Source organism: Eupeodes corollae, chromosome 1, assembly GCF_945859685.1.
Source record: "Eupeodes corollae chromosome 1, idEupCoro1.1, whole genome shotgun sequence".
Classification (NCBI taxonomy): Eukaryota; Metazoa; Arthropoda; class Insecta; order Diptera; family Syrphidae; genus Eupeodes; species Eupeodes corollae.
In genome coordinates, this window is record NC_079147.1 from 108110826 (window position 1) to 108134567 (window position 23742).

At 32.2% G+C, this 23742-nt stretch overlaps 1 protein-coding gene across 2 annotated transcripts in view; it reads right to left on the reverse strand.

The window, feature by feature from the left end:
• LOC129954051 (octopamine receptor Oamb) overlaps positions 1–23456 on the reverse strand; it is a 229329-nt gene extending 205873 nt beyond the window's left edge. Inside the window, exon 1 of one of the 2 annotated variants that reach the window (XM_056067693.1) lies at positions 22251–23450. The gene's annotated coding sequence lies outside the window, so the exon portion shown is untranslated. Of the gene's footprint in view, positions 1–22250 lie in introns of both variants that reach the window. The other variant, XM_056067694.1, reaches the window with a different exon arrangement.
• Between the last annotated feature and the right edge of the window lie 286 nt (positions 23457–23742).

The following is a 23742-nucleotide window of genomic DNA, read 5'->3' on the forward strand; positions in this document are numbered from 1 at the left end:
TTTACCGTGAATTTGGCAATATGTACAACCACCCATTTGCAGGAAAAACTTTGTTTTTTAGGGATTTTTTGTTTTAATAATAATGAATGAGGAGAAAAAATATTGGGACGAATTTCTGGAGCTATACAGGGAATATCCGGCTCTTTGAAAAGTAAAGAGTACTCATTTTAGCAACACGATTATGGAGAACCAAAGATACAACCATTGGATTCAAAAATTAAAAGAAAAATATATAAATGACTAAAGTGAGAAAAAGGTCAAAAACATATGGAATTTTCCAGAAAATTACCGGAACGAGCTCAAGAAAATTCAAAGCAGTCAAAAGTCATATCCTGAAAGAGATAATATTTATGAACAGTTAACTGATATCGTCTTGAGTAAAATATAAATTTGCGTAGTTATTTTGTATCGTGAATCGAAAAAATTTCATGCAAATATTTTTAAAAATGTGAAAACGATAATAAAATCATATGTGGCAAGTGCATTTAAAAAGCCACTCTACTGTGGCATGGGCATATTGAGAAGATTAGCTTATGTTAAAGTGAGTGGCTGTCCGTGATAAAGTAGGACAAACTTAGGCCAGTTTGATGGCTTCTTCTAAGCTCAAAGAAACCAGTTTGAGTCCCTAGAAGTATTCTCCCAGGAAATTCTAGTGTTTTTGAGCTACAGAGCAATTGTTTCCTTATCATCCTTTTCCATACAGCTTTTGCAAAATCATTTGTGATTACCCCTGGCCGCATGGCGAGTTTTCCTATTGGACAGTTCAAGGTTTTGAAAAGACACCGATTATTGAACTTATATGCGATATGGTAAAATCTAGTGTAGTGAAAAGCTTTTAAAAAAATGTATTAAAATTACAAATTAATTTTCGATTTAATATCTAGGGAACACAAACAGATATTGAAAAAAGAGGCTGTGATGCAACACACACTGACAACTTCCCGTCCTGTCAGTCGATTTGTCTTGCTTAAAAGTTTGTAGGTTTTCGTGTTGGGTAAAAAAAGTTATCGGTCGAATTAAACATTTTAAAATTACCAACAATATTTTTAATGTAAAGAAATAGTTTAGTTTGAAGATCTAGTTTTGTTAAATAGATTTTTAGTCGAACACAAATTTTTGCCAATTTAAGTAGCATTTCTTAATTTTTTTACAAATTGGATGGATGAAATTAATTTGAGAGATATCATGAACCGAACATCAATTTTTACCAAACTTTCGTACGAAAAACAGACTGTTGGATTTTTATAAAAAAAAAAACTATTTTCAATATTTTTTGTGAAATAAACAAAAATTTGAAGACAGGGGTGGAATCGGCTAAGGTGATTGTTGATAAATGACAATCAAAATGATAGAATTTGATCTACATAAGGTGATAGTCAAATTGATACCTAAAAAGCTATCACAAAAAAATGTGATAGTCGTTTTCAAACAAATTTGTTTATTCCGAATAGAGCTACCAGACGCTTACACAAACGACTGGAACATTTTCTTAGTTCACTTTGTTTCTTTTAAGAAAACACATTCCTGTGAACGACAAAGCTTACGACATTCGAAAAAAGCAAGAAAAGTAAGAATTTTATTCAAAATCAGCCAATTTGAAACTTTTATTTAGATATTTTATAAGAATCAATTTAAAATTTCACCAAGGCAACAACGAATTTTGACAATTTGAATCTGAAATTGTTCAATCGAATTGAATTGAGTTGAATCATCTTACGCAGACGGAATGAAAATGATAGTCAATTTGACTATCAAAAAATTGATAGTCAACAATCACCTTAGCCGATTCCACCCCAGTATTTTTAATTTTTGAAAAGCTAAATTTTTACCAAGTTTTAGTATTGTTTTTTTTTTTTGTTTTGTTTAGGTTTTTATTTTTTGTAAAAAAAAACTGTCAATTCGATTTTTCTCAAAAGTTTTCGGAATGTTGAAAACAATATTCGTTGCACAAAATTGTTTTCGAGATCAATTCATTTTGTATTCGTAAAATTATAGAGGTGACATTTGTTTTTCATTTTTTCGATTTATAAAAATACCCGTTATTTGGATTTTTTTTTCAAAAATATACTTGTTGGGTATTACACTATAATATATTATATACAATTTAACACAAGTCTCTAGCGTTTTTGGTTCGTGAGATATTTAGGGTTAACCAAAATGTTCACCTTTTTTTAAACTGCTATTTAAAAAAAAAAACACCCTAGCAATTTTCTTGAGAGCCCTTTCTGCATCTTTCTGCCTTATTATCTGTATAACAAAATTTATTTGAAAACGATATCTTGTCTGGTTCCTGAGCAAAGAAAACAAAGTCGCGAACGTACGTACACACACACGCACAGATATCTTTCTAAATATATTTTATTTCGACTCTATGGACCTTGGACAAATCGGACCCATTATCATAACCTTCTTATGGGAAGTTAAAAATACGGATATTAGATGTTGATATCACGTTTTCTTTAAGCCAGGACAACACCAAAAGTTACGCCTGGAACACGCTACAATGATTAAGAAGACGGAATGGGAGACTTAATTTGATTTTGATCCATCCTGTGTACAAATTAATTGACTCGTCTTCCAGATATGCCCTCCCAGAAAGATCTGGAAGGTGTATAAATCTGGAAGTATCTGTTGAATTTCAGTTGAGGCATTTTGGTACTTGAGAACTAAGGAGTGGACTGTTTCTTGTATATAACGTTTTTAATTTAGTTTTCTATTCTGAAAAATAACCCAGAAACTTAGCCTCGTCTGAGAACTTTAGTTAGGAAGGAATTGTGTATTTCCTTTTAAATAGGAATATTTTAAATAGGAATAATTCGGTTTTGTGTGGGTTAACACCCAAACCAAACCGATCAGCTCGAAGTATTAGTTTACCTAAAGCAGCGGTTTCCAATCTTTTTTAGTCGCGGAGCAATTTTTGCGTCAGAAATTTCACGCAGAGAACTTCGTTCTGCATATGCTATTTTTCGCAGTTACATGTATCACGCAGTCCCTGAAGTGATACACTCAAATCATCTATTTTTTTAAATATATCTGACAGATACGCTAATTTCAATAACCAACGCTCATTACACAACATGTCCCCAAAACAAAGTTGACTTCAATGAAGAACGTTCCAACTATAGCCCTCATTTCGAAAAGCTGCGTTAGTGTTTTTTTTTCGCGAAAAAGCCATCTTACTTCTGCCTGAAGAAGTAAAGACGTAGACGTAGAGTACCCATGTCACCCCACAATACTAAAAAGCCTTGTATTCTTTGGCCGTGATTTAATAAAGTTAATTATTTTCACGCTTTCGTCCAACACCTCCTTTAACAATTTGCTTTATGCGACAGCACCGGACGTTTTTCCATTCATGGAATTGGTACCGTCCGTGCATACTTTACACAGTTAACCCATGAATAAAAAATATTGTCAATTAAATTCAAAACATCACCACCAGTTGTAGTAGTTGGCAACATCTTGCAGAAGAGCAGTTCTTCTTGAAAGAACTGTAGATATTGGTAGCGCAGAAATTATTATAAATAGCGACTCTACAACATCAGATGATTCATCCATTTGCAGCGCAAATTATGTGACCTTTAGTCGAAAAAGTAAGTAAAGTATAGCTTTCACACTCTCCGCTAAGTCTCCGATTCGTCTTTATATTGTGATATTTGACAAAGTGTCAACAAATTTGTTGGCCTTTTAACTCAAGAAACATTCAAAAATGTCTTTATCACATGGCTTTATTAAGTTTTCAGTTTGCGCTATTCGGAAACTTAACAAATAGGATGCCATCAACACATTTTCTTTTACTGCTTTTGAGTGATAAGTAATAATGGTTTGAGATTTATTAAGTTAAGCATACTTTCTTTTGAAGAAATCAGTCAGTTTCCTTTTTCAATCTGGATGAATCAATGCAGAGTGACATTTGATTTTTGCTACATGCATTGAGGTTTGTTGCCACTTGTCTCAGCAAATCCAAAATTCATATAAGATTCGTGGTACATCCTTTTAACTGATATTTTTTCTGTTGCATCGATCACCGTGGCACTATTAGGTACTAGACAAACCATCAAACTCAAAACCTTCAGAAATCTCTAACGTCGCAGCCGCTGTCTCTATTGCGTCATGGTTCTTCCCACTAAAATAAGTATACGGAAAACCGAAATTGAACAAACAAAATTAAATCATTAACATCATTTTGTGCGGTTAAATGGATTACTATTTTACGTAAATTATGGTTTTGTTCGGACATACCCGTCGGTTGAACATTCTTCGGCAGCTTCGGGTGCTTTTGCGGAGCATTCACTTGCTTTTTCAATGATCCAGACCTAAGCCAGCGATTTATTCGAAAATTTAATGCATACATAGAAACAAAATAAATTAAAACTCACGCACTATAAGCACCTGCAAATTTACTTCACCGTACTGCGTTTAAAAGTTTACATGAATTAAAAAAAAAATTGTTTCTATTTCAATCGGCACTCTTACTAGTCTTCGTGGTATTGTATATAAATTATAAAAATTACAAGATTAGAAGCTTAAAATTAACTAGTTACTAGTCCGTCTTGGAATTTTTTTACTTTTTCAAAAATTTCCACGGATCACTTGAATATTATTTGCGGAGCACCAAGTGCTCCTGGGAGCCCGCCTTAGGAAACCCGGGGCCAAAGCATTTTATAATAGTTCTTTTAGGGTGTTAAGATGCTTTCCTGAAACCGCTGTAGCAAAGTCATCCGTACAGTCCGTTAAGAACAAGTCACTATTCCAACTCTTTAACATACCTGTGTGCTAGTACTCTTGTCAGGGATGGAGGGGACCTAGAGTTTTATGCTGAATCCGAATGGATAATTTGAAAAAGCACTTTTCGTGGCAAGAATTACTCTTAAAGGATTAGTCAATTTCTCGCAAGAGGCAGTGAAAAATCTTTAGATGGCAAGGGCGTGAAAGTGTCAAGGGTAAATATATAAATAAATAAATAAACAAATAAAATGAAGTAATGATTTGAAACTCAAAAAGGTTTATATGAAACAAAATATAAACTAAGAAGGTAAATACAGTTTTTTGGACTTTGGTTCTTGAGCTTGCTAATTTGTTTTAAATCAATCAAAGGTTTTTCTTTCTGCTCCTCCTATTAAATTATAAATATATTTATAGATGTTACCGCACTCTTGCGTGAAGACAATAATTCTAGTTGAATGTTTACCATTTAATTTAAAAATTTACAAATCAATAATTATATTCTCTGAATTTCATTCTTTCAGGTGTGATTTTATTTAAATTCAGATTTGTACCTTGGCGATATAATGATGGCCAAGTCAATTTTCCGAATTTTTCATTCCCAAAATCAATTCTCATGCTCCCATTATCTCAGTGAAATTTCTAGGAAATAATTTAGATAAATATTTTAAACCAACAATTTATTATATATATCAATTGAAATTATTTACACAGAACTAAGAGGACTTCTTGTCTAATTAATGGTATGAAAATATTATGCACACTACAATTTTCTTTTAATCAATAGAAGCAATATTACCAAAACTCACTACAGTTAACTTTTGAAACTGGAGTGATTTAAGTGAAATGGAGTACATTTTAGCAATTTATTAATGTTTAATTCGTGTGCTATTTGGATTATGGAACAAATCAAACAAACAAATCGTATATCCTTGTGAAATTTAGTGCAAAAAATTTCCATACGAATGTGGAATCAAACAAAAATCAGAAGATACTTTTTTTGACATAGGTGGCAGAAGAGTGAAACAAAAGGTGAAATTTAATAACATGCTGAACGTTTGAAAATGTGAAAGAATGGCTTTAAATTCAGCTAGAAATTACATTAAAAAATATTCATAGAAACCTTACAAAAACAAAGCCCTATTAAAAAGATTAGTTACATCATTTATAACTCGAAAACTGCTGGGTCAGTTTTAATGTTTTATTATTTGTTGAATAAGATTCCGCATCGAAGAGCTGTATAATTATTAAAATATTGAAAATTTCAGGAGAAAATGTATACAGAAAATAAAGTTTCATTATTGAATATGGTTTGGAACACTGCCATTTTCAATATATGTGTACACTGCCAACACTATAGCTGCCCTTTTGTATAGCATATCTAAAGTAGTGCCCGTGGCATGATGGTTAGTGAGTTGGACTCACTAAAACTTATCTTGGAACGGGGAGCGCTGAATTCGCCGATTCTCTTCAGCATCTAAACCAGCGATCTGATAGGTAGTCTGACAAAGGCAATTGCGTACGCCAACGATCTAATTGCGTACAGAACGGCCCGAAAGGTTGAGGTTATTAGAATTCTCTTGCAGCGTGATTTCGACAAGATTCAGCGATATTGCGACGACTGGAAACTGAAAATAAATGTCCAGAAGTCAGAGACAATTCTGTTCCGAACTCTGTTGGCTATTGCCACGAGGGATACGTGCAAGAATTGGCGCAAGATGGTCATCGTTGATATTCACGGGTAGTGATTTGTGTAATATCTGGTAAGATCAGTATTTATATTTCGATAGACATATAAATGCTGCTCTACAGCAGTCGACTTGACTCCAGAGTGAAGGTAATTTGCTACAGGGCCCTCATACGGCCGATGATCGTTAATTGTTGTCCTGTGTGGTCCAACGTTGGTCCTTCCCAGATGGAGAAGTTTCGGGTGTTCGAGCGGCAGTGTTTACGACACTGTACAGGCTTATATCGAACAGTCGAATCTTTTTACGTGCATTACTATTCCAATGAGGTCCTACACAACGGGGCTCGAATCAACAGAATTGACAATTTCGTGATAAAACTCGTTCGAGTTCACATTGCAAGAGCTATGTCTTCGTCCAACAATTTAATTTTCTGGGCGTTCTATTAAAACGATGAGTACTTTGAGAGTGCACGCTTGAGCGGCTTTATTCCACCAGAGGCATTCCTCTTCTTAAATAGATGCGGTCTGATACAGTATAAATTGGCATTTCCGCTAATCTACCACGTCAGACGACGAACCGTGGAAGGGCGATTCCTTTACAATCGGGACGTCATGACACAAGGCAGAGCAGAGCTCCTTTAGTTCAGTAGGGCTGTGTCCGAACGGGATCGAACTGATAGGGTGAAGCAGGAGAACCAGTTTTGTTGGCTTCAATCGGTACTTGATAGTGGATAGTCGGGATGGCGTTTTGAAAAGTGAGTTGGACTGTAATGCTAAAGGTCTAGGGTTCGATTCCTGCCTGTGTCATCTAAAGGGTACTTACTGCCTCTTGCGAGGAATTAACAAATTCTCCATGTGTAATTCTTATCATGAAAAGTGCTTTCTCAATTAAGCCGTTTGGATTCGGCTTAAAACTATGGGTACTCTCTATTCTTGACAACATTACTCGCACACAGAAATGGTTGAAACGGACTGTTGCGACATCTAATTTATTTTTCTGTAGCATATCTAAAATAGTGTTGAAAACAACTGTTCCAATTAATTTTGCGACACACATGGCTTCAGGAAAGATTTTGACAGCTACAGAAAGAGCAAAAATAGATGCTTTATTTACATGATGAGCTTATAAGCTTCCCATAGGAACTTATTGCAATGGGTCCGATTTGTCGAATTGAAAACTTTGACATTTCTCGACGTTTCAAGGTCCCTAGAGTCGAAATAAAAGATTTTTAGAGAGATGTCTGTGCGTGCGTGTATACGTACGTTCGCGAAGTTTTTTTCGTCGTCCATAGCTCAAGAACCAGAAGAGATATCAACTTCAAATAAATTTTGTTATACAAGTAATAAGGCAGAAAGATGCTAAAGGACTCTCAAGAGAATTGTGTAGGTGGTTTTTTTTTTACCATAGCAGTTTAAAAAAAAAGTTGAAAATTTTAATTAACCCTAAATATCTTACGAACTAATGACGCTAGAGACTTGAATTAAATTTTATATTATATATTGTGACGTGATAAAAAATCAGTATATTTATGGAAAAAATATAATCCAATTTTTATAAAACAAAATAACTAAACAAAATTTGTCATTTTTGAGAAAAATCGAATTGACAGCATGTTTTATAAAAAGTAAAAACCTAAAAAAAAACATTACTCAAAGTTGGTAAGAACTGAATTTCGACTCATACACCTTTTCAAAAATTTAAGATTATGGCTTCCAATTGATTTATAAGAAATATTGTTTTCAACATTCAGAACAATTTTGAAAAGAATCGAATTGACAGTTTTTTTTACAAAAAATAAGAACCTGAACAAAAAAATTAATAAAAGTTGGTAAAAATTGATTTTCGACTCAAATATCTTTTCAAAACGTTTAGCTATTGGCTTTAAGCTAATTTTATCTTTTAAAAAAATATTGTTGTCATTTTGAGATAAATCAAATTGACAGTTTTTTTTACAAAAATTAAAAACCTAACAAAAAAATACAAATACTTAAAATTGGTAAAATTTTAATTTCGACTCAAATAGCTTTTCAAAAATTAAAAATATTCTATTCAAACTTTTTTTTTTATTTTACAGAAAATATAGTTTTTGATATTCAGTAGTTTTTTTTTTCTTATAAAAATCCAACAGTCCGTTAAAATGTACAATGTTCTTGACATCTCACAAATTAATTTCGTTCATTTAATTTGTAAAAATTTAAGAAGGGCTACTAAAATTGGTAAAAATTTGTTTTGACTAAAAATCTATTTAACACAACTAGATTTTCAAACTAAACTATTTCTTTGTATGAAAAATATTGTTGATAATTTAAAAATTTTTAAGAATAATTTAACTGATAACTTTTTTAAACCAACACGAAAACCCACCAACTGTTAAGCAAGAGAAATCGACAGACGGGATGGGAAGTTATTAGTGTGGGTCGCATCCCAGCCTCTTTTTTATTTTACTTTATAAATTTTTTTTCATTATGAATAATGTCAAATCAGGCCGACGGCAGGATTGTCACGTCCTTATTCTTAAGTATATAAATATTGTTACCAAAATTGTAAACAAAATTATCGAAATTCAGAGCCGAACTGATTTTAACTAGATAAAGTGGACAACTTTAACAAGGATATGTTAACAAAATATCAGGAATAATTTATATTGAATTTTTCGTGTTTCCCATTTTGTAAATTGAAGCAGAATGAAATAAGAACTATGCGTAAATCTTCTCGTGCAACAGATGGCGCTATATTTGTTGACACTTACTTTTAACTTTTTGAAAACTAACAAACAAAATTAAAACTTGTTTGTATTCCAAATCAACAAATATAACGACGTGGAGGGAACTCAAAAACCGATTTTATGCTAACCATATAATAAATTTGAATTTTCTTACCCTTATCTTTTTTTTTTGAAGCTTGGTCAAAATAATTGTTACGTTTTTCAGAGTTCATCTTGAGTCAACAAAACGTTGTCATAGCTTTTTTGTGTTGAAAACTACTCTACGGACACATCCATTGATCCTAAGGGAGGTATCAAACGTACCAATGGATTAAAATCAAAAACTTGAAAATTGATTTCAAAGTCTCTACCTCTATATTCGCTTCATGTTTCACAAATATATTTTCACATTTCTGCGAAACTCTTTTTTGAGAAAAACTCTTTAAAGATTTTCGAATAGAAAAATTAAACGAAGATACAATTAATTTACAGCTTTAATTTTCAAAGCTGAAAATATGGGACTAATTTTAAACAGACTCTTTAAGGAAGTTTATTAAACTAATAATTTATAAACTCAAGTACAAAAATAAAGATATTAGAAATAGCTTTTTAAAAGTTCTAGGCTAAAAATAATTTTATGTTTTGCACTAACGGGTATATCGCATTTATCTTCAAAAAAAAAAACAATCTCTCTTCCGGCCGTAAATTTATATGGCGTCCTTAATTCCATGGTTCTCATGAATAAAATCAAACATTTGAGTTAACTTCCATAAACGATCCAATTTGGTGACGGGGTTTTGAATGATTATAATCTACCATTACTTTAAAAACCTTAAAAAATACCCCTTCACATCACATACTTTTAATCTATTTTGTATTCTTGTGTTATATGATACATAATAAATTGATTCCAGGATTTATGGTCTTATTAAGTTTTAAAATAATTTTCGGTATTATTTCTATCCTTTATACTTAAATACACATTTGATACGAGAAGTTATAACTTTTTCTTAAGTTTGTTTTATCGTTTTAGGTTTAGGTTATTAAACGTGCCTTACCTACATGTATAGGAACGTTTAAAATCACTAAGCTTGTGTGTCATATTCTTAGATTTTTTCAAAATGAATATTTTCGCATGATAAAATTGAAACATAGAAATGTTGAAATACGCATTTGTTTGGAAACTTAAGTTATGTTGAAAAATGATAAAATTCATTAAAGATTTCATGAAATAATTTTCAAATTGCGATCTTACTTATATAAAGGTTGTCTAAAATTCTGTGCATTAAAAATTCAACCTTGATTGTCAACTCATCTACCGCTTTGTTAAAAATTTACGAAAGGTACATAAATCGAACTTGCTTTATTGTTTATTAAAGGTATGTTTAGATGCATAAGTGGGGAAAGTGGTTCAAGCGAAACTGTTTTGAAAGGTTGTCTATCTGTTCTCTGACCCTTCAACCTAAACCCTAAGGCTAAGTTAGGTTTCATAGGATGGCGATACCATGCGACATCATAACCCACTACCTCACCCTTCTATTTCAGTAAATCCATTTCCATTGTAGTCTCCAGGTCACTGATCTAATAAGCATAAGGGAAAATAACCAATAACAACAAAAGTGAGTGGGGCTTACTTCTTGGAAAAAATATTCCTGAATTATGAATAATTTTCGCAGAAATTTCGATGGTTGAAAAAGAAAATGTCACGTCGTCGTGCGTCGTCGTTGTTGCTACCAATTCGACGAAAAGGTATTCTCTGCCAAGGATACATCGTAACATCGTTTGTGGCTTTAAGAATCAATTTGCCTGAAACCCATCAAATTCTTAAATTTCAACCTGAAAAGGTTTCTGGTCTTTTGTTTTTATATACTACTAGCTGACCCGGCCACGCGTTGCTGTGGCTAACGTTTTTGGTAATTTAACATTGTTTTCAACTATTTAAGGGGAACGGAAAGGAATATCAGACATGGCCCCACCATGCTTTTTTTTACATTGATGAAATTTGTAAAAAAAACATGGTGGTCTTCATGACTGATTTTCTAATACAGTTACCCCTTATCACAATGAAATTATTGTTTACTCACGAGGACGGAAACGTTAAAGCTGGTATAAAATTTTAATGTTTAAGGATTTAAAGAGGAAGGAATTTGAACACAATTAACTAAAATTTTCGTACAATATACAGTATAAAGCAAAAATCAATTCAAAAGAACATGCAACATATAGAAAAACATGGATTTTCCAAAGTTAGACCACAAGTGGACATTGTTTGGATTTGAGTCTTATTTAAAGACTTTGCAAAAGCTAAACGAATTGAAAACTTTAAAAAAGTGCATGGTAGAATCTGGCGGTCTCATTGGAATACAGCAGGACCACTGTTAATTTAACTTTTCCAGTTAAAATGGTTGCCTCAAGAATTTTTCCGGTGATCTTTTTAGACAACTTAACGTGTACCGTTGCTTAATTATTCAAACGAATTCTTTCATCGGATCTTAGAGTAATTTTAAATACTAAATCATTAGACGTGCTTGAAGACCTACTTTTATGGAAAATGGCTTCATTCATTTAGACTGTAGACTGAGATAAAACCAGAATAAGAAAACAGGCTGGGATGCAACCCACACTGATAACTTCCCATCCCGTCTGTCGCTTTGTCTTGCTTAAAAGTTTGTAGGTTTTCGTGTTGGGTTAAAAAAGTTGTCACTTCAATTATTTTTAAACATTTTAAAATTACCAACAATATTTTTCATATAAAACAATAGTTTAGTTTGAAAATCTAGTTTTATTAAAGAGATTTTTGTCGAAAACGAATTTTTACCTATTTTAGTAGTATTTGAGAGATATTAAGAACCGAACATACATTTTTTCCAAATATGCGTACTATTTTTTGTAGATTTTATTTTTTTTATGAGAAAACGGACTGTAGGATTTTTATAAAAAAAAAAACTACTGAATATCGAAAACAATATTTTCTGTGAAATTTTTATTTTTTGATGAAGCTATTTCATTCAAAAGTAAATTTCTACCAAGTTTTAGTATTTTGATTTTTTTTAGGTTTTTATTTTTTGTAAAAACACTTTCAATTCGATTTTTCTTAAAAATTTACTGAATGTTAATTTATTTATTAATTTGTTTGTTTACTTTTTTATTGTTTGTAAAAAAAACTGTGAATTCAATTTTTCTCAACGTTTTTCAGAATGTTGAAAAAAATATATCTTATAAGTTAAAATGTGTTGGAAGCCATAATCTTAAATTTTTTAAAAGATATTTGAGTCGAAATTCAATTTTTACTAACTTTGAGTAATGTTTTTTTTAGTTTTTTATATTTTATACAAAAAAACACTATCAATTTTATTTTCCTCAAAATTTTACCAGATGTTAAAAATGTCATTTATCGTAGCACAAATTCTTTTTCGGAGATGAAAACATTTTTCATTCGTAAAATTTTCGAGGTTACAATTTTTTTCCAGTTTTTCTGATTTATAAAAATAAAACTATTTTTTCCAAAAAAATATTTGTTTGGTATCACGTTACAATATATAATATGCAATTTAATTCAAGTCTCTAGCGTCATTGGTTCGTGAGATATTTAGGGTTAACCAAAATGTAAAAAAAACACTCAATTTTCTTGAGATCCTTTTCTGCATATTTCTGCATTATTATCTGTTTAACAGAGTTTATTTGAAGTCGATGTCTCTTCTGGTTCTTGAGCTTTGGACTACGAAAAAACGTAGCTAACGTGCGAACGTACAGACGTACTAACGTACGCACAGACATCTTTCTAAAAATCTTTTATTTCGACTCTAGGGACCTTGAAACGTCGAGAAATATAAACATTTTCAATTAGACAAATCGGACCCATTACAATTACTTCCTATGGGAAGTTAAAAATTAAACCGGTTTGTTAATATTTTTCAACATCCTTATGTCAGATAACCTCGAGCAAATTTTTTGTCGGAATTCAAAACCTGCCCTTTGAAAATTTTTAAACATTTTATATTATTATTTTTGTTGAATATTAAAAGCCTATAACTGGTAAAAGCTAAGAAATGTTTTTGTTAAAAAGCATTTTTTTAGGTTTTAAAATTAAAATTAGTTGGTATTAACTGACTTGAGTTAAAGGCACATACAGCATACTGACTAATGAGACTTTAATGTCCACTAAAGGAATTCTTAAACACCACTTATTCTCAGAAAAGCTTACTAGGCAAAGCTTAAATTTTGAATTCCTGTGTTTTTGACATCCCACTTTAATACAGTTTGTCAAATTGAACATATTGATAAACTTAAACTTGTCAATATCTCAGAGATAAATATTACAGATGTTTAACTCACTTAATTACTAAATATGCACTTTTAAATGAAAATGCACTCTCAAGCTTCAAATATGTATTTTCACTATTTTGAGACATAAGAGTTGGGAATAATAATTATTAAATCCATTTCCAGTTGCGATTAATACCAGTTCCAGTTGAGGTAAATATTTAAAATTTCTGAGAGTATCTATTTTTGGTACGATAAGAGGAAGTAAGAAAAATTCCTATTATTACTTGTAGCTTCCCGGAAAATTCATCTTCCGTTTTAACAAAGTTCATACAAATCTGTGTTATTTTTTTTTATGAAATTAATACAAAATTAATTAATCAGATTTCATTGAGGAATATTAAAGTTGATGCGAGACAAAAGGTGCAAAGAGGATATATTTTCATTTATTAATTTTGCAATAAACACAAAACATATAATACGAAAGTCTGCTCTTAAAGCTCGACACATCAATAAGTTATTATATCAATATTTCATTCACACGAGATTATGAGACTCAATGACACTTGGAAACTCAGTGAAGAGTGCAGGTAAATCGATTATAAATAAAGAAGAGAATAGGGACTAAATGACTTCCTTGAGGAATTCCAGAGTTAAATTTGACTTTATTGTATTCCCAACTATTGAAAAGTACAAAGTAAGAACTATCCAATAAATAAGATAGAAACTTTTTTCTCTAATTTAACTCGATTTTAGAGTTTGTCAAACGCCTTACTGAAGTCAGGAAAATATAGTCCAATTTTAAGCTGGTTCCATTAAACAAATTGATAAAACCTTGCATATTTGGTCATAGATCACGTTCATAGATTAATAAACACATGTAAAACCATAGTGGTTCACTTAAAGAGTTAAACAATAACAGACAATGTAGCAGTAGGTCTGTTATTTTGAATTTCATCTTTAGTATTATTTGTTTAAGGGGATTTTCACGGAATTTGCCGAAATAGGTGGTAACACAAAAAAGAGTCTGATATATTGAACAATTGTTTGACAATTTGATTATTATTTCTAACCAATAGGAATCTGAAATTTCTAAAATCAAGGATGGAAATAATATTTTGTTCCTTTTTTCTGAGTTGAGAAATATTTTTAATTTCTTCCGAATACTATAATAAGTGCCCAATCAGAACCGTGAGATGGTTTATTTCAGCTCTACTCGTTAAGTGTCCTTCCTTTTTGGCGTCCTAGGATCTTTATTACTTTCTTGAGAACACAAACCAGACACATGTAAGTATTCTAACATACCGTACAATTTTTTACATTAGTTCTTGCTCCGGTATTATACAAAAACTGAAGTAACATTTTAGCCAAAACACAACCATGGGTTCGGCCGTTCGGACTTTATCATATCAAATAAAAACCATGGACTCTTATGAGTTAATCTGGCCTTGTGACTAATTTCTATCGTAGTTATATATACGTCAGACCATAGCGAGGCCGGCAGGTCAAACACTCATAGCACCGGGCCGACCGATGCTTGGCGAGATTGTGATTTGGTAATTATCCTTCTGACATTTCATACGAAAAAGCTGGTCTCAAATGCCACTCTCAATCATGTAACGGTCCGGTTTCTGATGTGTATAGTACAATTTTCGACCATCGAACAGGAACATGTAAAAATAAACTGGACTTTGAGACTAAACTTTCTTTCACTTGAACAGTAAGGGGATTTTCAAATTAGAACATCCAAATGTTTTTAAATTTCGAATAGGAATATAATATTTTATCTTCCAAAATTATTAATTTATTTAATTAAATTTAGTAAATTAAGATCTATAGTCCAGTTAAAAACGGTTTTTACCTAAAAAAAAACCATCAGTTTTGAAACTTGAAAGACTTACTAAGGGATGTCTGGTGATGACCCAAAAATCCAACGTGAGCTCTAGTGGCAGTTAAGAGAAACACGGAGTTTCTTTCAGTTTTTCACGTTTATCTCAAAAACTATTTGTCGTTTTAAAAAATGTTGTTCTACAAAATTAAAGCTCATTAAATTTTATAACAAATAAAACCTAACAAATTTCTTCCTATTTCTTATAGTTTATAAAATAACTCTAGCGGCAGTGAAGAGCAACGGTTTTTTCGGGTTTATCTTGAAAACTATTTGTCGTATCAAAAAATAATCTTCTGCGCTTATTAAATTTCTTATTTTATTTATATACAGAAAGATTGGTTCTAAGAAGTTGGTAAACCTTATTTGAAGCTTGGTGCTTTGTTCTTCATACTATGAAGTTCAGTTGTTGGAGATATCAGCTATTTTCCACCCGCGACCAGATTCCATCGTTTCATTTAACCAATTTGTGTCTAATATGCGGACTTTAATGTCAGAACGTTAGATGGACTAAATACATATCATTCCTTGGGCGGAATAAGATGTATCTCTGCATCTACATCCATATTACAGCCAAAACCATATGACACTCTTTGGTTGGCGTCAAAGTTTATTGGCATTTACGATGTTCCAGGATAAAAAGGGTACATGCACTCAATGACAACAGGCTTCTTTAGCAGAAAAACTAAAATCATTCTTCTTCCGTTCATAAACTCTTTACCGTCCGTATCTGTTGCAAAGATGCTTCTTTCGCTACAGCAGTTCGTGATTTAATACTTATACAGACATCTTTAGCTATCATTCTCACGAAAAATTTTCTTGATGAGTCTCCTTTGTTATGTATGTGTTCTAAAACAAACCCCTCATTTGATGCATCTTAGTGAGAAACTACAAACAGCCTTATGGATTCAGTTGTTTTATATGATTACATTGCTTAAAGATTTTATTCACGCTGAGTATTCTGGCGATTGGAATGCCCATATCAACTGTATGAAGAATATGATTCCATATTTTCATGCCACCGGACACTTCTCGTAAAACCATGTCACCTGAATTTGCAGGACATGATAAAACTGAGTTCTGTGATGACCCCAGATGAGAGGGTTACTTTACTATGAGAACCTATTTTGGACATGGGTGTGGTCGGACCAGACAATTGAACAAACTCTAATGCGTGGAATGAAGAGTTTGGGCGGCTTGACAGCGGGGCGTGGCATCACTGATAGTGTACTTAGCAAATGGGTTCTAGGGCTGACTGCTACTCATGAAATTTTCTAATAACTCGAAAAATTCACAGGCATTCTTTTTCTACTAGTGAGCAACTGGGGAGGCACGTAAAATTAGAGATAATACAGACATTGCAAAGTTTTCAAATTGGTTCCAAAGTCATCCTCCATTTCCACTTACAAATGAAATCATGTCAATAGCGAGTGGCATCGTTGGAGATGATAAAGTAACTTGGTACAATGCTTATTTTCTAGGCATGCAGGCAATAAGCCATTTAGTGGACCAACGAGTTTCAGAAGTAAGAAAGGACATACAAATTGAATACTTCATTTTTTTGTGGACAATTACAGACACGAAAAAATGCATACCATATGTTTTTTAAGAAACTTAATAAGCTTTCTTTTCACATGTTTTCCTTAAATGCCGATAGAATTATTTTACAAACTAAAATAACAAAAGCTTTAATTTTGTAGAAGATTATTTTTTGATACGCTAAATAGTTTTCAAGATAAACCGGAAAAAAAGAAAAAAACGTTTGTTTCTCTTCACTGCCGCTAGAGTTATTTTATAAACTATAAGAAATGGGATAAAACTGTCAATTCTCTTTTTTATAAAATTTAATGACCATTTATTTTGTAGAACAAAATAATAAAAATAACAAAATTAAAAATAAATAAAATAAATACGACAAATAGTTTTCGAGATAAACGTGAAAAACTGAAACGAAACTCCGTGTTTCTCTTAACTGAAACTAGAGTTCCGTCGTATTCTTGGGGACTTTTTTTGGGTTATAACCAGACATCCCTTAGTAAGTGTGCCAAGTTTCAAAACTGTGGGATTTTTTTGAAGTGAAGGCAGTTTTTTTCGTTTATTGACTGGACTGCTAAGCGTTTTTTTATGTTATTATATTGTGTATTAAAAAATCTACAAAAGTTTTTATTATTCTTAAAGAATCGATAATGCATTTGTACTAAAACAGTTTCCTATCATAAACAGTTTTTTTTTATATATACAAAAATATTAAAATAATGTTGAAAACGGGGTTTTTAAATCAAAGTTCGAAGTCAAAATCAACACTAAAAATTAACTCCACAAAGCATTTTTCAAAACAATGAAAGTTAGAAATTCAAGGTTTGCTCAAAACTTCATATAGAGTCAAATGAACACTCACAGCCAATGACAATTTCCAAAAACTAAGTAAAATATTAAAATGCTTCTAAAAGAAATGATCACATAATTTATTTTTAAGGGATGTGTTGAGTTTTAACTTATCGTGAAAAACACCGGTTTTGGTCTTTAATATTTTCAAAGGGCCATATTTTAAAAACTTAATGCGATAGAAAAAAAGTCAAACATTTCTTTATGTACAAATAAAAATAAGAATGAGTTAAATGTCATATTTTCATGAACAAAACACGAATAGTAAATAGATTAGGCCACATCTCAGCTTTTAAATTTAGCAAAAGCTTTCTTTTACAGCATCTTAAAAATCAAATCAACTTGAAGAGTTTAAGGTTGCACACACTTATAACTTCCCATCCGCGCCCGTCTTTTGATTTTCTTAAAATTTAAAAAAATATTAATAACAATATTTTTACGATAACATACAAATTTATCAGAGAATGAAATCATTTCAAGTCATCAATTTCTTCACAAAAACTGACTTTTAGATTTCTATTAAAATTGTATTGAATACTGAAATAAAATTAATTTAAAAACAGAGGAATACAAATTTAAACGGTTTAATAAAATGTTAATGCCATTTTAAGCAATTCACTAAGCTTAAAATATGATTTACCTAATTTTAAACCATTTTAACATCTTAATATTTCTCAACAATTTGGCTATTTTAAGCAATTTGCTAAATCCATATAACATCTGTACAGTTATTGTTATTAGAGCAGTGGATAGAATGGTCCAATCAACAGTTGGGAATTCCAATTAATAGGTCAAACAATTAACAAAAAGTTTTTTGAAAATTTTGCGCCAGTATCTTTAATTTTAGTAAAGATATTCGATCCAACTTGTAGTTATGTTTTTTGAGAAAAATTTAATTGACAGTATTTTTACAAAAAAAAAAACCTAAACAAACAAATTAATAAAAGTTATTAAATATTGATTTTCGACCAAAATTTCTTTTCGAAACTTTGAGATGTTTTATTTAAACTACTTTTATCTTTTGAAAAATATTGTTTTCAACATTCATTCAAATTTTGAGAAAAATTGGATCGACAGTTTTTTAACAAAGAATAAAAACCTAAAAAAAAACATACTGAAACTTGGTAAAAATTGATTTTCGACTCAAATAGCTTTTCAAAAATTCAAAATATTGTCTTCAAACTTTTTTTTTACAGAAAATATATTTTTCGACGTTCAGTAAATTTTTTTAAAAAAATCCAGCAGTCAGTTTTTTTCATAAGAAATTAACATGTACAAAAAATAGTAGGTACGCAAATTAAGTAAAAATTGATGTTCGGTTCTTGATATGTCTCAAATTAATTTTATTCATCCAATTTATAAAAATTTAAGAAATGCTAAAAGACTAAAAATCTATTTCTATTTCTTTTTATGAAAAATATTGTTGGTAATTTAAAATTTTTTAATAATAATTCAACTGAAAACTTTTTTAACCCAACACGAAAACCTACAAACTTTTAAGCAAGACAAATAGACGGAAGAGATGGGAAGTTATCAGTGTTAGTCGCATCCCAGCCTCTTTTTTATTTATAGTTTGATATCATGTCGCATTATGACGAGTTATCCATTTTGCGGTTTAAAAAGTTTAGGGCTGGAATTCGATATCTGTCAAAGTAAGTTGTTAAGCCAATTTTTTTTCAGTTGAAAGTCTACATTTACGAAAATGCATCACTCAACAACGCAGTGTATGGGTTGTGCGATAGAGCGGCACATTATGGCGTAGCCAGATGACCATTCACAACTTCGTTGATAACTCCAATTTATGCTTAAACAATAGGCTAGGCGGTGGCCTTCGATTTTTTCGAACTAAATTTCCTTCATCGTCGAAGCACATTTCTCACTCGGTGGGTATATTTATAAACAAAACTGTCGTCTTTTAGGTTCTGAGAATTATAAAGTAATTGAAGAGAAGCCATTACATCCACAAAAAGTCACTGTTTGGTGTGTTCTTTCCGAAGGTGTGGTTGGACCGTACTTCTTAAAAAACGAAGACGGAACTACGATGGAACGACGCCACCGTCAGTTCGGAGCCTTTTAGTCTTATGATAACAGACTTTTGTTTGTTTTCTCTTGAAGACTACGATTTAAAGAAAATATCATCAAGACGCTGCCACATGCCACACAACCCGAGCAAATATGGCTTTATTGCAGGAGACATTTCTGGCTAATTTCTCGTCATGGCGATATAAACTTTTTTTTTATAAAGTACAGGCACTCAAGGGGATATAAATACCCATAACACGTTTACGGTTAAACACAGTGCGAGTATTAGGAAAATAGGAAAGGATGAAAGAGTAGATTCCGGTGCATATTGGTCTTATTTTGAATATTGAAATGGGAGGGGAAAACAGAGTTGTGTAAAGCATTCCACATTCTCGATGAGTGCTTAAAAAAAGAATCTCTATACTTAACAGTACGTCCGAAACTGTGCTCGAGGGTAAATTGATGGGCATTCCTGGAAGTTCGAGTATTACGGGGAACTGGCTAATTCGACAGAACATTGTTAGTTAAAGTATCTGTAAAACAACATTGCACCGGTGTTCGAGAGATGTAAATGTTTCGGTTATAGTTCTATCGCCTATCACTTTCAAAGCCCCTTTTTGTATCCTATCTAAAAGGCTCAGACTTGTTTTAGGGGATCCTGCCCAAATATGCGAGTTACATATATTCAAGTTTTGGACGAATGAAGGCTTTGTAAATTATAGCCAGATCAGAAGGAGTGAAACATTTCTTGCTCCGTCGGAGAAATAATAAGCACCTGGCAACATTTTTGGCAATATCAAAAATGTGATCATTTCATAAAAGGTGATCTGTAATACACATACCGAGCACTGATAGTTGATTAGTTTCCTGGATGCAAGTGCCACTTATAGATAGCGGCATCGGGGTATGTTACGCTTTAACGACAGGAAACAGCATTGAGTTTTCCAAGCATTAAATTCTACACGGTTTTGATTCCCCATTTGACAATGCTCTCAAGATCAGAACTAAATGAGCTTATCATACTCTGCCGTTGAAGTTCACCATCCGAAGGACAAGGATGTGAATCTAGAATAGAATATGAAAAGCCGAGTCTACTGTCGTAGGCGAAATAGTTTAATGGATTACAAGTGGCAGACAAAAGATCATTTATGAATATAAGGAAGAAGTTCGGAGACAGAACGGAGCCCTGGGGGACACCAGTATTTATTTTATGAATTTCAGACTTGAAACCATCCAATACAACTTGTATTGAACGGTTAGAAAGGTAATTTCCAATCCAATGAAGAAGAGATTCATTAATATCAGAAGCACGCTTTTTCGACAAGAGAGCTTGGTGCCAAACTCTATCAAATGCTTTTGGTCACCAAGATCATTCGATCTGACACCGCTGGACTTTTTTCTGTGAGGCTACTCGAAAGGCCGTGTTTATGCAGATAAACCTTTAACTCTTTAGCACTTAAAACCAAGATGCGTTATATGCTGAGATAACGCCAAATCATTGTCAAAAAGTAGTCGAAAATTACCTCAAAAGAATCGATGCTTGGAACAATTCGCGTGGTGGACATTTTACTGCGTTTCACGCTTAATGTCAACGTTCAAACTTTATAATAAAAAAGAAATATTATAAAAACAATAGATGTACCTCGACCGGTTCTTGATCTCGGTAACTTTCTAGTCATCACGCATACACGGACTTTTCTCTAAAGACCTTTGATATAGATTCTAGAAATCTTGAAATATGAACATTTTCAATTTGACAAATGAGAACGAGTACAATAACTTCCTATGGGAAGTTAATAACGCCTACAATTATTTTATAGCTTCCAAAACCTGCGTTTAGATTTTAAATGTTCTCCATTCAAAATTCAAAGCAAAGCCAATATAGGTGCGATAACATCGCATAAATCTATGTGCAAACTTATTAATTATGCGCCTTCCATTCAAACTATCCTGATTGCACATAAATCTTCATTTGATATTAATTACATTTCTACCTTGAAGCAATTTATAATAATTTTTCTCAAAATCATAATTAACACACAAAACAATTTTTCTAACTGTATGCACTTAACACCAGTGTTAGCATACGTCCTATAGTCACTTCAATTTATTTGCTAATCGTGCAATAAAAATTAAAATATTATGCAAAACAAAACTTTTTTTATCAAAACCGCCGCGCTGCGACCGACGACGACGCGCCGATCACCGCCACCTCGCCTCGCCGCTGGCTACGCACCGCGACCGCTGCACTATTGCTGCATCAAATTGCAAAAAATATATAATTTTTTAATGATCAAACCTTAAAAGCAAAACAAAACTTGTTGTCCTCTTTTAAACTCAACAGTTTAACATAATTAAAGTGCGTGTGCTTGAACACATTTTGATTGAATAGAATTAAAACTTATAGTACACCTGCCATATTGTATCTCTTATCAAATAGAAAATAATTTGAAATGCAATTTACCACACGCCCGTCACAATAAACTGCACAAGTAGTCCAAAACACTTTTTTAATGTCCAGATATAGAACATAAAAGGGTAAGGGTAAGGTTGTTGATTAATTGACTATAAAGCTTACCGAAATAAATTCTGAAAAATATTCCAAAGCCTGAGAATGTTAAGGGCCTAATGTTGTTTCCGCTGCTTTCTGATTTTCAATTTATCACCATAACGACACTGAAAAATCTGTTAATATTTCTATAAGATTTTTTAAACCCACTCCCCAAATGGATCAATATTATAACTTATTTATTATTATTTCAGGGATCACACTCTACTTTTATTTAAATCGCAAAATCATTAAGTTTTATTTTACATAACTTCACGGTAGGGGCATATTCACGAACTGCGAGAGCACACCACAACTCACGTTCTGTAAATTGATATCTCAAAACCACAGTAAATCATAAAGCACACCTTAACTTTTAAATAGGGTATTAATAATGATTTATTAATATTTTTATTTTTCTTCTTCTTCTTTTTAAAAAACTTGTAAATATTTTTATATTTTTGTATTTATTTATTTTCTTTTGTAATTGATTTACTTTTTTTTTGTTTAAATATAAAAATGAAATATTATCACATAACGCGTTTTGTGATAATTTTTAAAACTGATAACAATCCACAAAAAGGAACAATTTCCAATATAATTATTTTTTTTTATTCAACAACAAGTTGATAGGTAAGGTGGAGTATAATCAAGTGAGAAGAGAGAGAAAGAGTGGTAAACCCTTTTGCAGGTGATGGTAATGATGTGGGGTTTTTGAAGTACAAATTCAGTTATATCTTATATCCAAAGAATCTTTTCTTTTTACACCTAAATGCACTCTGAAATGTTGATGTCCTTTTGGGACTAAATTCAATGAACGACTAACACATCCGTTGCATTCCTTGGATGAAAAATCCCCGTAATGGGAGTTGGAAATGAAGTGAAAAGATCTAAAAAAAAAACACACACACACACCAAACAAAAAGCAAAACTTCAAGAAGAATGAATATAGAAACGTTTCCACAACTTCTTCAGCGCAAAGGAATTATGATGAACCACCACCCCCAATATAGCACAAGAGGCACAAGCAAGCACTTTTCCGAAGCGAAGCTAAGCGAAGCGCCACCAGCAATACGAGTAGTTCTTTTTTTTTCAAAAATTACCGCTCTGGTCGGTCTCTGGTGCTCCGATGAAGCTAACACGACACACTACGGCGCGGCGGAAAATATACAAAATCGGATCAAAACGTTTATAGAAGCGCCAGAGCTTGAAGCTTGAACACTGAAGAAGTCTGTACGACAACGACAGGTTGTTGGATGAACACTGAAAATCAAAGCATTCACATTGGGCCAAACAGTGGTGATGTCTTGCCTGGTGCTGTTAATAGCTGTAGCCAGTAGTGCTTCTGCTTCATCCACTGCCTCTGCTTTTGCCTGGTGGCTTTGGAGTTCAGCTTGTCGTCAGAATATATTGTGGATCGTATTTTCTCCAGGTTTTCCTCAGTAGTAGCGATGTGGATGTTGATGTGGAGAAGAAGAAAAAAACATAGAAAATCTTGGGAAAATGAATTCATTCGAAAGCT